General features: G+C 36.6%; 1 protein-coding gene across 1 annotated transcript in view; it reads left to right on the forward strand.

Moving 5' to 3' along the window:
• The window catches only part of CTNNA3 (catenin (cadherin-associated protein), alpha 3), a 1,271,003-nt gene that overhangs the window by 533,193 nt on the left and 719,293 nt on the right, over nt 1-18,517 (forward strand). The window lies entirely within an intron of this gene.

Below are 18,517 nucleotides of genomic sequence, written 5' to 3' on the forward strand. Positions count from 1 at the left end.
ATTATTCATCATAAAGTTTAATAGCTGAACCTCTATATATGAATAAATAAATAAATCTTTAAAAAAAAAAAAAAAACATGCGATCAGTTCAAACACTGACAATGCACAGGACATCTTGGTTACTTTCTGTACTTAAAATAATTTTCTGTGTCTTCTCAATCTTTCTATAGAGCTTTGTAATGCTTTTCTGCAATAGAAAGCTGCATGCAAGCACACGAGGGTCAGACCTTTCCTGACCTAAGCTTAATGTCTTTGCTGTGTGAGCTAAGATCATTTATAAAACTCACAGAAGAGCAGATTCATCTGTTACCATGTTTAGTTACATCTCAAAAAGACAATGAAACATGACAGTTGAGGGGATTTGCAACTGAAAAAGAAAAACTTGAGCAGAGTTGAGAGCCATATAATTGTCCTCATTCACACTGTGACTGGCTTTAAAGTGATTTATTCAAAATGGTTACCCTCGTACTCTTTGTCACCTCCTTTCTTGACTACGTGCTTGATAATTCTGATTTTGGCATTTGTCTATAGAATATATTTGTTCTTCCTCTTGAGAGTGAATGGTGCTGCATTTTCAGTAGTGTTTAAATCAGTTAATCATATTTCCCAATTATCCTATAATGTTACTTATTTGAATTTTAAGTTGCAATGTTCTTAGAGAAAGCTTAATATCTTCATTATACATACAGTCATGGTTAGCTAATTAGCATCCTGAATGCAGCATTTAACCCTAGCTACCATTATTTCTGGCTTCTAGGATATACTGAATTTTTTCATTTTAAAGTTTAGAAGGAAAAATACCATTGTTTAATTCCACTTTTTAGTTCTTTCAAATAGAAGCCCCTTTTAAAAGTGTCAGAACAAAGTATAAATACATTTCAGTTCTCATCTATTGGTTTATAAATAAAATCACCCTGGAATGTTTTCCAAAAGAGTAATGCAATTTGCAATATAACTAATGAAAATGAAGCTATATTGGTTTTCCTGCAGGAAAATTGCACTACATAATTAATTTTAAATATCACTGTTTATTCCTACAGTTTATTAGGAAACAAGAAACAGATTCACAGTAATGAAGGCAAAAGAACACATTGCATTTTGACATTGTCTCTAATGAAAAGATCATGTTTCAGAAGAAATTTCTTGTTTGAGTTGCTATTTTAGATGCCATTGCACTAACTGCTCTTCTTCTTACCTTAAATGGGGATTTTCATCTATTTTGTTACAATTATAAGTGTCTTAGCTATTAATTTTAACATTTTTGATATCTGATTTTTTTAATGGTTTTCTTTTTAGTTTTGATATTTTTATTAGTGATTATTATTTAATAATTAAAACAATATTCAAAACATATTATACTATACAATATTCAAGACAATAAATCTGAAGAAACTTGCACAAGTTACATGTTTGGCAATGGTTAAAATTCAAGATATCTAGTCCAGATTTTTTAATCTGTTATCTACACTTTAGTGCCTGTGACTCACTGATCTATAGATTCCTACAACATAGGATCATGAGGTTTCTAGTGCAGGGGCTGTATGGAAATGGCAACTTCTTTGGTTACTTAATCTACTAAGTTTTACTTAACTACTTATATCCACATGGTGTTATGGTATCATATGCCTGTGTGGCATTCTCTGGTTTTAAATTCCCTTCTTTCTCTCCCTTCCTCCAGCTACAAATGGCAACTTTCTCTCCAAACCCGTCTGATTCTCACACAGCTTTACAGAACTTCATATGAACTTCTCAGCCATATTACTAGAATAGGGAGGAAAACTCTTCACATCTAACTACATAGATGAGTAGACCAGAATTTAAGAAAGCGTAAAGACGTTCTTAAATTGTGCATACATAAATAGCAAAACTGGAACTTATGTTTGAATTTTTGTCTCCAATTTATTTCATCATGTGATTAAGATAAGTGTGAAAAGTTACAACTAAATTATTAAAATATGCAAAAGTAGGATTTTTTTTAAGTCCATGCAAGAAAAAAAATCTAAGAGGGCAACATACAGTAGTGTATATATGACCACTATAAGAGAGATTATTGCTCTTTAAGAGGATATAAGTTTAGGTGTCCTCTCCTATGGTGTAATGGGTTGAAGTGCAGCACTGTGAAGCTAGCCATAGCTGCTTCAGTGCGAATTCAATCCCTGTCCAGGGAGATGATTACATGGGAGGCAGATCTCTCCTGTCTCACAGCTGCTCCCTTCAGTAGTGTACTTCATCAATCTGCCTGTTCCTCTCCTGTTTCTGGTGAATCCTTTCACTGATCCTGCACCTCTGGCCTGTACCCCAGTTCTGTATGCATAAATAAATAAATCTTTTTTTAAGAAAGAGGATATAATTTTAACTAAAAGTCATTCTTACAAAGACAAAGAGACAAAGTTTGAAGTTTTTCAGAATTTGGTTAAAAATGATAAATGCGATGAAAATGCCCTTTAAAATAATTTTCCTGACATTTGTATAAAGGTTTTACTTTCTTAGAATTAGGCCTTCTGTAGTGGGAGTTGGTGTTATTCAAACCAACAGAATTATTTATCACGAACTTAAACTGAATTGGAGTGACACTTGAAAAAGTACATAACCTAACTTGTCCTTCAATTTCTTGATACATTTTTGGTGTCTCTGAAATTGGATGTTTAACCTTAGTATATAGAAAGAAATAAAATGTATTAGCTCCTATGACGATAATGGTTAACATCTTACAATGTACAACCAATGAATAAAAGGCTGAAAGAGAAATATTGATCCACTGAGCTAAGTAGCTTGTTATATCCATTCCTTCCATGTCTTAAGATACAGTCTTGAGAAATGGGTATCTTTCTACTTACAGGAAGGAAAGATAAAAGGGGTAGGACTTAGGCTTTAATGTGAACATTAGAGTAGAGAAGGGTTTGGGGATTGGACAAAGATTTCATCTAGAACTGAAATGTGTCTCTGTGCAAATGAATAGATTTCCTCATTTTGTGCTCTGAATTCCACACCTTTACTCCTTCATGAAGACTTCACTCCTTCGGTGTGTAACAACTTCTCTGCATCACCATCATTCTCCCCCTTCAGAGTCATTTCTGTTGGTATACCAATATTCTCCCAAATCTTCCATCTTAAAAAAAAAAAAATGTCAACAAACCCAAAACCTTCCTTGGGCCTTTCTTTAATGGCTCCACTCTCCTGCTTAACCTTCATCGGAGCTCCAGATTCATTCATGTATGTGGCTATTGAATCTGTAATTACATCTTTCAAGGCTACTTCACACCTAATGTTGCCAAATAGAAATTTTGGTGTACAAACCTCCATTGACAGCAGGGGTGCTCTCAGTCTCCCCTTTCTCTATAAATGACCCCATCATAGGCCCACTTTGCATAAGCCCTAAAGACAAAAGCCATCCTTGATTTTTTTTTTGTCTCATTCACTCACCCCCATGCATTATTCATCATAAAGTTTAATAGCTGAACCTCTAAAGTTCTCCTTAATTTTGATATTTCTTGTACTTTCCACCCCTGCATGTAATGGATTTAGGAATTGTGGTAATCCTTTTATCCTTAGTATAGGTATCAGTATTTTTTGAGCAATTTTATTTCATAGCAGAGTTGAGTAGATGCTACAGAAATATCACATATACTTCCTGCCCCGGCCTATGGATCACTTTACCATTATCAATACTCCCCATCATAGTGTTTCCTTTATTATAATTAATGAACATATATTGACATATAATCATCACCCACAGTTCCTAGCATGATCCATCTCTCTGAACCTTAGTAACATGTCCAAAATATCTTTTGCCATGTCCTAAGGTTGCATAAGATGTAAACAACTATGGAGGATCATCCTGCACCCTACATATTATTACTTTGAGCACCACCCTTCAGCCTCTGTGCCTGCCTTACTTTTCTCAAATTGTTAAGGATTTTCCTACCTCAAATCTTATAAATTTTTCAGGCCTTGCTGGAATTTCTTCCTCTGCTTTGTACAGCAGTAGTTTTAGTCAAAGTTGCTTTGGAAAGTAGGTTCTATTGAACCCAGTGGTAGGGATTCAAGGAGTTGTATCTATGAGAATTTGGAGGTAACAGAAGCTGGAGAGGATAGATTGTGTCTGACACTATACTGGTATTTCATTTCCTTGAATGTGCATCATTGATATGTTGGTTCTTAGTTTCCTGCAACATTGTTCTCTGATGAATTAGAGGGAAACATGGCTTGGACATATTCATTCCCCCACCCCCTGTAGTTGATGATCACTCTCTCATTGCATATAACAAAATAAATTACATGCAGATTTAGCAAATGTAAGCATAAAAATGCTTTTGAATTTTCTATTACTACACCATGTGTTCAGTTTGAGGTGTTATATATATATATATATATGAAGATTTATTTATTTATTCATACAGAACTGGGGTAGAAGCCAGACATGCACTCACCAGAGACAGAGTGGGGAACAGAGCAGGCAGATCACTGAAGTACACTACTGAGGGGAGCAGCAGGCGGGTCAGGAGAGGTCTGCTGTGCCATGTGGGTCACCCCTGGGGCTGGGGATCCAACTCGCACTGAAGCGTCTGTGGCTAGCCTGCAGTGCTGCATCCTAACCCATTGTGCTACCAGGGAGGGCCTTGAGGTGTTAGATTTTTTAAGGCAAACTATGCAAAGAAAGAAAATTTTGCTACTGAGGGATGATGAGAAAACCAAACCTTTTCTTTTTTTCAGACATGTTTTTTCAATATTTTTCTGTGTCCCTAAAGATTTCCTTTCTAGTTGTTTTACACTAAAGCATCAATCTTTATCTGTTTGCCTGGAGAATGAGCAAATATATGTTGTGTTACTGCTAACTAGCAAACCAGTAGGGCATGTAGCATAGAGTTAGTGTGTGATATCTCTTTTGAACTAAAGAAACTCCACTGATATCCCTCACCTAGTATTTGAAGATACAGAAGAAATATTGGCGCTATTTGCACTCAATATTAGTTTGGGACCAATGAATCAATTAACTAATAAAGTCTCTATTTTTTTACATTTTCTTTAAAAAGGGACATACAAATTTGCCTTAGAATTTAAAGTTTATAGGCTGAAATTTATCTTTTCACTCTTTATATTTTGACAAAGGAAACCTAGCAATTAGTTCCATTTCTTCACTTTGACTAAGGAAAATGTTAGGCCTCAGAGTATAGCCTGACATAACTTCAATGATTATGGAAGTTTGGTATGAGGTAGACATGGAATTGAGAAAATAGAAAGAATTATGGAAGGGTGTTAGGATGAGTCCTGATCTTTCTGAAACATTCGGCTACTAACAAGTTGTGTTTGTTAAAATTGCTGGTTAAATGAGGATGTTGGCAGAAGAAAAGTGAGTTGGATGATTCTGAGATTAGAATCCACGAGCAGGCAATGATGAGAAGAAGAAATCTATGATATCTTGAAGCGGGGATACAGGTGGTGTCACAGTACTTTGCTCCTAAGGGTCTAAAACACAAAATTTAGCCAACAGGATCGAGTTTCAGGAGTTGATCAAAAGAGAAACTGCACTTGGGGTGGGTTGAGAATATCTGACTACAAAATCAAACAGCTGTCAGGTTTATTTGATGTTCATTCAGATTTTTCATTTCATCCTTTCTGAAGTCATGGAAGGATTTATCATAGTGAGTTTGTTGAGTGGATAAATGGAGGCCAAAGATCCCACCAAAAGAAGATAAAATACTATTCACGAAAATTCACCCAACCTATGACACTCTTAATTTTTCTCATTTCAATCCCCTGTATCCTTTCTAATCTGTTTCACCCATTTCTTTCCCTTTCTTTTTTTCATGTTGGGTTCATGTCAAAATGGCATATGTGCTATAAAGGTATAGGAGTAGTAAGAAAATTGAAAAGGGGACCTTTGTGTTTTTAACCTTTGAATAGTTATATAAAACAGCTTTATACTTTTGAAAGAGGCTATGCTGTAAATTATCATCAAGTGAAGAAAGTTGTATTATCCAGTTGGGTAAACTGACATTAGATTATGATCGATTCATTTTCTTAAGAAAACACATAGTCTCTGCCCTTTAAAGCATTGACTACAATGCCAGAGTACATTGCAAAAAAATCTTCCAAAATTATTTCCTTTCCCACTCTATTATTCTTTATTCAGCAGGAGTTTATTTTTCCTCTTCCTGTGATTTTAAAATTTGTACTGAATGCACAAAAGAACTAAAATACAACCTTTTCTTGGTGTAAAGACTTGCCACCCAGCTGGCATTTTTATTATAAGAACAGTTACCTGCGGAGGTGATTTACCGGCAAGAACAAAATCACTATATACCATTATCTCTCCAATGTTTTCCTAACAGACTAGACAGAACAGAACACAGTATATAGAATTTAGAGAGGGCTGAACTCTAGAGTATGGGCTTCCCCCAATAAAAGGCTCAATAAGCGAGACTGACATGTCAACTATAAGCATCTGTGTCTCTTATTAATATATGAATCACACTTATTAATATATGAATCATACTTATGGTAAATATGTAAATGGATATCATATAGTTCTTGGCTTTGGGTCAGTGCAGTGCACATTAATGTCAGATTCTCATGGCCTGTCTTAGTGAACCATGTAAAATAACAAAAGGACTTTAAAAGCCCTGTGGTAGCGATCCTTGGATATCAACATGTCCAAAGAGGCCTGTGTATTTCTGAATCAGTACCTGTTTTTGAAGCATCATTTTGCTTCAAATGATTTTGACTTTTCTGCTTTAGATTTCCACAGATTGTGGGACATCTTTTGATTCTCTGTGATACAGTAGTCATATATTGCCAGTGAGTAAATTACTTGATTTTAGATGATGCCTTATTGCTTCAGGTGCTTGGGTGTCTTTTAGTATGTCATATGGAGTGCTGTCAAACTCTATAATAACCTGCGAAAATGAATTCACCCGCAAACCAGTTTCCTTCAAAAAGGCCTTTCATAAATATTTTATGACCCTCCTCCTTTGCCCCTACTCCTTCCCTCACATAATTCCCCAGTGCCCTCCTGGGACTCTGAGTGTTTAGGATTATTCGCTCTTATGCATCAATGACCCCCAATAATCAGAATAGTTTATTATTTGTCTCTCTGTTTTTTATTCTTCTACACTAGTTATCTATTGCTCGGTAACAATGGCCCCCAAACTTAAAGCAACACACATTATTATCTCATATATTCTTGTGGTCAGAACTTGGGAGTTGCTTGGCTGACTGGGTGTTGTATTTGAACTGTTGACTGGGCCATAGTCATGTTCCAGTTTGATGGAACTTGAAGATCTGTTTCCCAGATGTTTGCTCACATGGCAATTGTTAGGAGACATTTTGATGCGGCAGCTGACTTTTCCCACAGTGAGTGATACCTTTTGTGACTAAATCTTTGAAGACATAAACTGTCATTCTCTACATATTCTATACATTGGAAGCAGGTCACTAAATTCAACTCACACTCATGGGAAGGTAACTAGGTTTTGTCTCTTAAAGATAAGAACATCAAAGAAATGGTGAATCTTTTTTAAAACTGCGATGTAAGTTACATCCTACCCTTTCCTCTTATTCATCTGTCTCACACCTTACAAATTTAGTTGATAAAACAACTGCTAACTAAATTAGCAATCAAATTATTTAGCTACTTTGAATATAGAATGCAACTTAACAAGAGCATCCAGACAGTTCATTTACTGATTCAGCCATGTTTTACTTATGTGACTTGGGACAATTTATTTAATATGTATAGATCTCATTTTAATCAACTGTTAGCTACATATTTTGCTATTTACCTTCATGATATAGTACAGAGCAGAAGTCATGCATATCAAACCAGAGATATAATTTTACAAACCAGAGATACTAATTGGTAACTGTAATAATGATAATGCTGATTGTTATTGCTGCTTCTGCATTATATCTTGGAACTTTTGGTGACCTTGCCATAAGTCAAAGGCATTTCTAAATGGTGGCAATTGCTGTGGCAGGTGTGTGTGAAGAAAAGTCTATCAGAGCTCTCTTCTGTCCACAGCTAAACCTCTGTCCCAACTTAGCCAGCTCTTCAGTGATTGCTGCTTAAAGACTCAGTGAATCTTAGTGAAAATGTCAGTCAGTGCAGGGTCCTGGCTATGAGCTTTATGACCTTAGCAAACTTTTCAGACTTTGTAAGTTGTCTTTCCTCGTATATAAACATAAGTATATTACTTTCTTGAAGAAAATATATTCAAACAGAAGCCAAAGTCCCTCACCAACTGATACTTCATTCTTTTGTTTAATTGAGGGGTCCTCAATTATGTCTGTACATCCCAGGAGAGCTTCTAAAATGCTGAATCCTGGTTCCAACCCAAAGATTCTGTCTTAATTGGTCTAGAAGCAAATGTGGGGTTTATAAAACCCCCTAAACTTTTGAATATGTCATGAATGACTGATTTAGGTTGATAATTTTACTTCTTACATATAACAGCAGAAAAAAAAATGGTCTATATGAACTAGAACAAAGTTAAAATAGTGTAAAAGCATTTAAATCTTATCTTTACATGGTTTTGATCTTTCAGTTGTTTTTCCCCTTAATAAATTGTTTTATTTTTCTCACCCTGCCTTTGACCCATTTGTGCTAATTTCATTCTTCCTGTTTTATCCCAAGCCCATACATGTATACTGAGAGCATATAGTCAACTTCTTAAAATAAGAAAGTAATAGAGAGTATAAATTCATGGTGTTACTTCTACATAGAATGATTTTCAAGCAGAATAGGTGATGCCCTATTCTGGAAATACATAGGCATCCTACATGCTCGGTAACAACCATCAATGTGCAATGCCTCTGGCACACCAGACTATGTATTGGCAAAGGTGCATCTAACAGATGGGACTGGGAGTGGGCAGTCAAGTGTTCAAGCTCTGTCTCTGAATTGACTAATGGTTTTGATGGCAGAAATTCAAGGCCAAAGCACCAGGATGCCAGTCTTTGTGTTATATTGAATATCTGCAATTAAAGCTATGGAGCCACTCCCTTTCTGCTCTAACTCAAACTTAATTAATTTTGAATTAAAACAAATAGTCTCCTTGACCACATGAGGTACATTTTGGTTTTGGCGGATCTGGATTAGTTTAATGACATCTCCACCCTTTGATTATTTGCCACAAAAGACCCCTAGAAGCCCTCATAAAATGCCATCCAAAGTGGCATGTTGCTACTAAATATTTTGATATGTATAGGACATTTTCATATCCGTGTCCTATGTGGAAAATCTGTTGGTGTTCTCTTGGAAAATTCCAGTGACCTAATGTAGCATAGAATCAACATGGGCATTTGGCACTCATCCATAACTCTGAGAAGGTCATTTGTCAGGGTTTTGAGAACTATTTCAGGTTTGACCACTTTTACATAGAGCTAGATCTTGTTTAAACTCATGTTTACACTTAAATTACAGTCTAAGATATAGTTTTCAGGTGCAAGTTTTTAATCAGACCTTTTCTGGCTATTGTTCTAGTCTCATAATTAGCCCTATTGGTTAAAACTCAGTCCAGATGCATCCAACATCATGGATTTAGTTTCCACATGGGTTAGTTGGCTTAATTCAAAATTATTGCATATTGTTCTTTTAATCCTGCTAGGGACATTGAAAGTGACTTCTCTCTTGCACCAACATACATACATATATATATGTACATATATATGTATATATACATATATATGTACACATATATGTGTATACATACATACATGCATACATGCATACATATATATGTAAACTACTTATAGACTCTGCAGAACCTATTTTAGAAGACCATGTAAATTATATTCTAGGGTACATGTGTGAATGATGCTAGCATACAATCTTGAGTAATGTTGGAACTCAGTTGCTCATGTTGTTTTCATTTTGTTTGCTTGCATTTAGAGCCTCCAAGAGTAAAAACACCCGTGGATATAGGAATTGGGTAATTATAGTGATTGAGAAAACCTGCTACTAAGTCAGCCAATATGCTGTCTCATGATGTCTGACAATTGATATAGAATGTGAACTGGTGTCAGAATGAAACTGTGCTAGCTTAATTCAGATGCTCTGTGGCTGGCCATGTGCTGACATGGGTTAGAGTGTATCTCATGGCCTCTCTTCCATTCCACTTCCATTCTACAGTAAGTCCTGAATCCTGGATAAAGTGTTGAAAAGTAGAGCATTAAGTGAAATGGTGAATGATGAGCCTACATCTTCAAGCAAAGTCATTTCTTCCAACAGGATGGGGTTACTATTTTTCTCAATCACATCATAATGAACTGATGCTGAGTGAAACATACTGTTATACAAGTATGTGGTCAGAAGACAGGGAAAACATTCTTAATGGGGTAAGGCTGTGATTTCAGGGCCCTACATCCTCAGAACTGACTTTTGTATAGAAAAACTTAATATCTGTCTTTAAAAGGAAACTTATGATTTATTAATTTATTTCATATCCTACTATGATTTTTTTAAAGATTTATTTACTTATGCATACAGAACTGGGGTACAACCCAGAGGTGCAGGGGCGGTGAGAGGCTTCACCAGAGACAGAGTGGGGAGCAGAACAGGCAGATCGACAAAGTACACCGTTGAGGCGAGCAGCGGGCTGGTCAGGAGAGGTCTGCCGTGCCATGTGGGTCACTTCTGGGCCGGGTGGGGATCGAACTCATGCTGAGGGGCTGTAGCTTCTTAGTGCTGTGCTTTAAGCTGATGCACCACCAGGGAGGGCCCTCTATTATGACTTTTAAGAAACCATAGCTGGGGGAGGAATAGAGAATGGGGTTAGGAGAGGGGGGACAGAATAGCAGAGGGTGGTAGAGGATTGTGGGCACCATGGGCATGTGGTGGTGGGAAAATGATGTTGACTGCACCTGAGGGGAGAAATTCTATATTGTGAAAATAAATAAAAAGGATATTAGGTTAAAAATAAGGAAATGTAAATGAAGAAAACAATTGCTATTGTTTTCATTAAACAGTAGATATGGTTGAAATGTGATTTGTTATTGCCATTACTTAAGTCACTGGCTAATTCTGCCTTTCATCTATTTTTAGGCTTACTTCCAGGATGAGATTGTTCCAAATTTCCAGGCACAGTTTGCAATTCTGACACAGTTAATTTTGTATTAGTAAGAAGAGATTAGGCTATGTTTGAGCAACAAATCCTGAAATATCAATAGCTTAATCTCTCTTTATCTATTTATGACTCGTTTTCACTCATAAACAGTCTGCTGTCTGTCCCATGGCTCTCCAGGACAGCCCCTTCCAGCAGTGACTTGAGAAGAGTCATAGGTGGTCACAACATAGGCTTCTCAGTTCCTGTGCAGGAAAAAGAGAGACACTTGCAGACCTTCTACCTATTCAACTTAGAGCTCCTAGTTCAGCATTAACTGAGGAATGTGTGCCTGGGAAGAGGGGGGTGAAAGAAGACCTTGGGCCCTCCCTGGTGGTGCAACGAGTTAGGATGAAGCACTGGAAGCTAGCAACAGCAGCTTCAGTGCAAATTTGATCACCGACCTGGAGGTGACCCACATGGCTCAGCATACTGCACTTGATCTGCCCGCTGCTCCCCTCAACAGTGTACTTCCTTCATCTTCCTGTTCTGTCCCCTGCTCTGTCTCTGGTGGATTCTCTCACCACCCCTGTACCTCTGGCCTGTACCCCAGTTCTGTATGCATAAATAAATAGCACAGCCTTAGCACTGCCATGCTTGTCTCCTCATTCCCTTCATTTCCTTTCTCTGCCCTTAACCTCTATTTGATTTCTCCAATTGTCTCCAAGTTGGCTTTTCAGCTTTTGTCTCTGAAATCTGCAATATATTCTGAAAACTGCTTACAGAGTAATCTTCTCATACAGCTATCATCCTATTAGTAGCAAGTTGTCTGCTGAAACTTCTTCAACACTCCCTATTAGTAATCACAATCAAGGTTTAAATTCTTCAGTGTGCATCATAATTGGCTCCAGACTTCTCATCTTATCAGGGTATATCTCTACCATGAAGGCCCAACTGGCATTTTAGCTCCAAAGAGACTACTGTTCTCCTAAACACATTTTACCCAAGTTTCCATCTTCATAACTGCATAAACGATGCCCTCTGCCTTTATCTATCTCTGAAATATTCACAGTTCAGGAACCCAGTATGATTGATTCCTCTTTCTCTATAATACTCGCCTTCCATCTGTCATTTGTGTCACTCAGCTGTGCATTGCTGACCAACATAACACCCTAAATGTTTATGGGCTTTTATCTCTTCAGTTAGGTCATTTGCAAGACAAGGGCTGTATCTATTCTTACATTTAGCAAAGGTCACAGGAAAATATCAAACACATGTGGTAAGATTATTTGAGAATGTGTGCCAGAATGATTGACTAAGAAGACCTACCTTGCTTTGCATGATCTATCACTCGGGAACTTGTGTCAATATATTAATATTAGGATTGGATTTATAGGCTTCTGAACGTGTTAATAGTGTGAAGTCTGTGACTTAGAAGTCTTATAGATACTGTGATTGTTAATGGTAATATCTTTGCTTGGCTTTATGTACATCAGTTTTTTGAGAAGTGTAATTTTATTTTAAATTATATGATTCTTTGAGGTAATGCCTCCTCAGATGGGTGTTACCGCATCATACTTAACCACCGAAGTCCATTAGGCTCTTTCTTTTCTTTACTCCTCCCCCCTATTCTGGCAGCCTCAACTCTGCTGTCAGATTTCTAGAGTTTGTTTTGGTTTCCTATTACCTGTTCTCTTTTTTTGTTTACATTCTACAGTTGATTGAAATAATATTGTATTTTTCTTTCTCATTCTGACTTATTTCCTTTAGTATCATCCCCTCCAGCTCCCTCCACACTGTACAAAGTGGCAAGATTTCATATTTTGCTGTAGTTGAGCAGTATTCCATTGTGTGATATGTCATGCTTTCTTTATCCACTCATCTGTCTTTGGGCACTTATTAATAAGCAGGGCTTTTTTTTTTTTTTCCCTAAGATTTCTTTATTTATGCTTACAGAACTGGGGTTACAGGCCCGAGGTGTCGTGTGTGAGAGGATTTACCAGAGACAGAGCGGGGAGCAGAACAGGCAGATTACAAAGTACACTGCTGAGGGGAGCAGCAGCCAGGTTAGGAGAGGTCTGTCATGCCACGTGGGTCAGCCCCCTGGCAGGGGATTGAACTCATTCTACAGTGGCTTCAGAGAGCTTCTTAATATGGTGCTTTAACCCATTGCACCACCAGAGTGAGCCCATAAACAGAGTTGTAAAGTATCTACATTAATAGTACATTGCTGAATACTTGTTATTAGATTCTGGGTTTTTTTTTTTTTTTCAAAGATTTATTTATTTGTTCGTACAGAACTGGGGTACATGCCAGAGATGCGGAGGGTGAGAGGATTCACCACAGACAGAGTGGGGAGCAAAACAGGCAGATGGACGAAGGAACTGCTGAGGGGAGCAGCAGGCGGGTCAGGAGAGGTCTGCCTCGCCATGTGGATCTCCTCCGGGGCAGGCGGGAATCAAACTCATGCGAAAGTGGCTTAAGATTCTTTGTGCTGTGCTTTAACCAGCTGCGCCACCAGGGAGGGCCTGGATTCTGTTTTAACTCAGTGTATAACATTACTATTAGGAAGTGACTATGTAGTTAAGAGTATAAGGCCTTGGAGCCAGAAAGTTCAGGGGCAAGTTTTGGAATTCATAACTTTTCTTTTTGAGCCTTTTTACACTTCCTATAAAATAGTTATAATATCTACGACTACCACAACACTTGAGATGATGAAATAAGTTCTACAAAACACTTTAATGCATACCTTATAAATGATTATTGCTCAAAATAGTTAATTCTACTTTTATTTAGGCTCTTTAAGAAAGTATAAATGTCACATTTAATCTAAAGAACAAAAATGTCAGCATTATTTGTCTTCCTGATGTTTATTTACATAACAGAGAATTTTGACAGTAAGAACCCCACCAAAGCTCACATCCTGGGAGAGCTACATAGCAGAGAACCTTCTCTGTGTGCTTCATTGGGCTACCCTACAGGGGCTCGCTAGGCTATAAAGAGTGGGTTAATTGTGGGAGGATGCTGCGATGTGACAATCTTGAGTATAACTTCTCCTAGAATTAGGTAAAACCATAATGACTACCGACAGGCAGAGGCCAGCTCAATTTAGAGCACTGAAATACGCAGTTAGGAAAAGTAATAAAAGGACATCACTTTGGTTCATGCCCAATCCTGTTTTTTTACACTTCCTAGCCGAGCAGCTGAATAAGAATTTAATTTGTTGTGAATACTGGAATGTGCAGGGGAAAATGGAATTTATGGGTGTTTTGAATTACTGGAAAGCTTGTGAAATGGTATGCACCATTCTATTTTATAAATTTTTATGAGCATGATACCTTGTTTCTATAGTGGCTGTTGAGGCTGCTGTGAGGAAGATTTGGAATTCCATTGTATTCTAAAAAATTTAGCAGATTTATCTGAGCTTAAGGGACAAAAGACATCAGTAGGTACAGAAGGCAAACTGTAGCAGATAGCAATTGATACCAAATCCAAAATTCATGGTCACAGAAAGAGGAAAATGAAATGAAGGGACACTGGGAGCAGTGAGGGGTGATGTTTTCTTCATTTAGTTTATCCAGGCTTCTGCTTTTCCTTTGCTGAACTTAGAGAACCTAAGGCTTGGCTGGAACGGCAACAGATTTCTTAAACTACGTTTCTAAGAAGGGGAAAGTATTAACACATGAGTACCTTAGCAGCTTTCAATATTCAGGTTTCTAAAGTTATTATTTTTTTAAATTTTGAATTATTATAAATGCATTCAGATCTAGATTATAAGTAATATTTTAAAAATGTGATTTAACTGATATATAACATTATATTTCAGGTATACAGTGGAATGATCCAACATTTATATATATTATAAAATATACACAACAATACTTGAAGTTACTCTCCTTACCCATAAATATTTACCCCCAATTTTATTTCTGTTGTGTATTTTTAAGGTCTCTCCTAGTAATTTTTGCACATTTAGTACAGTATTAACTACCGATATATACCATATATAACTACCGATATATATGGTTCATTATATCCCACTGACTTACATATTTTATAACGTGATGTTTGGATTTTGAAACTCCACCAATTTTGCCCATCCCTATCTCTGGCAACACTAGTATGGTCTTTTTATCTGTAAGCTTGTTTTTGTGTTTGTTGATTTTTTGATTCCATATATAGGTGTGATCATATGATATTTGGTATTTGTTTTTTTCTGCTGACTCAGTATAAACTTTCTTAATCTCCAAGTTTGATTTGTATGCAAAAATACAATCTTATTTTTTGCATTTTTTGGAAGGATCTAAAATTAATTCCCAAAGATTACATCTTCCTGTTTTTCTAGAAGTAATTGTAAACTGAATCCACAGAATCAGCTAGTGAGAATGAATGAAATCTGAAATACAAATGGATTTATTTTATTATTTTATTCAAGTAACATTGTTTATAATATTGTGTATGATTTAGAGGCGTAAGATCACACTCTTCAGATATATATTACTGTACCATATCCACCTCATTTCCTTAAAAAATAAATTCTTAACTGCTTCTCTTACATGTGTCTAAGCATTACTGGTTCTGGTACAAGCACCCATAAGTGACAGTAATAATGGCATCAGGTATTGGTGAAAGAGGTGGAGGAATGAGGTCCAGAGCTTGAACAAGTCCCCAGCCCCAGTTCACTTCAAGTAAATATAATTCACCTGAAAACCCATGTGCTTTCTATGAAAATGAATCATTTCAACAAAGGTTCTACAGTGCTTCTCTTCCTTGTCCTCACCATACCCTTTAGTAGTTCTCTGTAGAAGTTCTACAGTTGGTATTCCCTCTAGGCTCTTGGTCAATCCACTGGTTAGCACTTGCTAAGATTTAAGCTAGAACACATTGTATAGAGTCCTATTGGGGCCTACTCTATAAAGAGGTCAAGATGGGAATAGAATCAGGGTGCCTTACCAAAGCAACTGGTACCTGAGAAGTAGGGATAAAGGGAGAGAGACAGAGGGTCCATGTCACACAGAGGCAAGAAAATCAGACAAGCAGCTCAATACTTAGTCCTGAGTAATCTTCAGAGAAATGATAGTACTCTTTGTATCATGTCTTTCAGGGTTTTCTAGATACCTCCCTTTAGTCTTTAAGAGAACAAAACTGTTCTAGCGGATGGTTCAGAGGTCACAGAACAATCTTTTCCTCTGCATAGAAATAAGCCAGCAAACATGTATTCATTCATTTCTCCTGATTATGTTGTTTAGTCTTTATATTTTTTACACCTAACAGTGACCATGATTTTCTTTTATTTTATAAACACTTTTTTTGAAAAATTTTATTCTTTGCTCTGTACATTTTTTCATCTCAGTTGTAATCCCTGTGGACTTTCCAACACTACTTCACTCGTGTGCCATCACCATAAGCCCATGTGCTCTTGTCGCACAAGTTTTTATCTTGATCCCCTCTTCTTCCCTGTAGAAGTATCTGTTTTTTGTTTTTTTTTAAAGATTTATTTATTTATTCATATAGAACTGGGGTACAGGCCAGAGATATGAAGGGCGAGAGGATTCACCAGAGAGAGAACAGGGAGCAGAACAGGCAGATGGACGAAGTACACTGCTGAGCGGAGCAGCGGGCGAGACAGGAGAGGTCTGCTATGCCATGTGGATCTCCTCCGGGGCAGGCAGGAATAGAACTCATGTGGAAGTTTAGTGCTGTGTTTTAACCCGCTGCGCCACAAGGGTGGGCCAGAATGTATCTGTTTTATAGTTGCTAGCTGATGTTCTTTTGTACTTAATTACACTTTATATATATATATATATATATATATATACATTTTTCCTGATCCCTTACACATCTGCTATGAGTGAAACTATCCAGTATTTTTCTGGCTTATTCCACTAAGCATGATCTTTTCCAGTTCTATCTATGTTGCCACAAATGGCATCTTTTTAGATTGCTGAGTAATATTCCATTATATATATATATGTACCACATCTTCTTGATCCAGTCATCTAATTTTGGGCATTTGGGTTTATTCCATGTCTTCCCAATTGTAAATAGGGCAACAATGAACAAGGGGTGAGGGAGGCTTCCTTTTGAATTATTTTTGTGTCCCATGGGTAGATACCTAGGAGTGAAATTGCTAGATCATATGGAAGCTCCATTTTTAGCAATTTGAGAACACTCCAAACATCTTTCTATAGTGGTTGGACCAGTTTTCATTCCCACCAGCAGTGGGGGAGAGTTCCTTTTTCTCCACATCTTCACCAACATTAATTGTTGCTTGTTTTTTTAATATGTGCCATTTTCACTGGTGTGAGATGATATCTCATTGTGGCATTTCCTTTATTTGCATTTCCCTTATTACAAGTGATGCTGAACATTTTTTCATATTCCTGTTGGCCTTCTGCATTTCCTATTTGGAGAAGTATCTTTGTAGCTCTTCTGACCATGCATTTCTTTACCTTACTAAATTTAACCTTATTAGTACTGAAGTTAGGATTTTTCTATTTTTTAAAATTCATAATGGGACCCATATTTCAATCATGACTACAGGTGGATGGAAGACTAAGATTTTCTAAAATTTGACTTGCCTAAGTATTAATGTATGTAGGATATAACCACAATATGCTCCTGATAAAATTATGTTAATGCATTATTTGAAGAACTAGGTTAAATAAGGATTATATATTATGTAGACACAGGAGTTTTAAAATAAAATAGTGACTCATAGAAATACCTACTAATTCTTAAAAAAAAAAAAGAAAGAAAAAGAAAAGTTGGTTTTCCTAAACTTTGAAAACTAAATTTAAAGCAAAGACATTCTTCAGATATTCTTTGTCTCAATTTTATTCATTTTTAGAAGATTGGTTTATCTGACTAGATTTTCTTCCTTTAATACAATATATAGTTGTTTTCTGTTTTATTAGTTTGAGTTTCATTATCCATTCTGTAGTTTTTCACGTGAATTTCTGAGGATTCATATTATAATCACTCAATGGCTCATCTGCCCATCTCTCTAGATCTTTTCCTGAAGATGTATCAGAAAGGAAAATAGGAACATTTTCCTGCATATTTCTTCTGGAATATGGTTACCTCTTATTACAAATCTCACTTAGAAATTTCCACAACCTTTAGAGACCAAGGGACTGGTCTCAATTGATCTTAAACAAGCTTTGGGTCTCTCTAATGGGGCATTTAACCCATTAGCTAAGGAGTCACACACCACAAATCTGCAGGAAATGACAACAAAAAACAACTAAAAGCTTATACTCTACATAAAACTCTATAAACATTTTATTTTTTTTCTTAAAATTTTCATTTGATCTAGCAAGTCTCTTAACAATGGTGGTTCCTGAGCTAGATGGCTTCTTCTAAAAAGAATCCATCAACTTCTTTTTATTACTCTTTCTTTCCAATAATTGTATTGTGTCATTCAGTGCCTTAGGCACTGAAATAGGGGGCTAATGAGACTATCTCAACATTCATGG

The sequence above is a fragment of the Condylura cristata genome, unplaced genomic scaffold (genome assembly GCF_000260355.1).
Source record: "Condylura cristata isolate star-nosed mole 26May11 unplaced genomic scaffold, ConCri1.0 scaffold00011, whole genome shotgun sequence".
Lineage (NCBI taxonomy): Eukaryota > Metazoa > Chordata > Mammalia > Eulipotyphla > Talpidae > Condylura > Condylura cristata.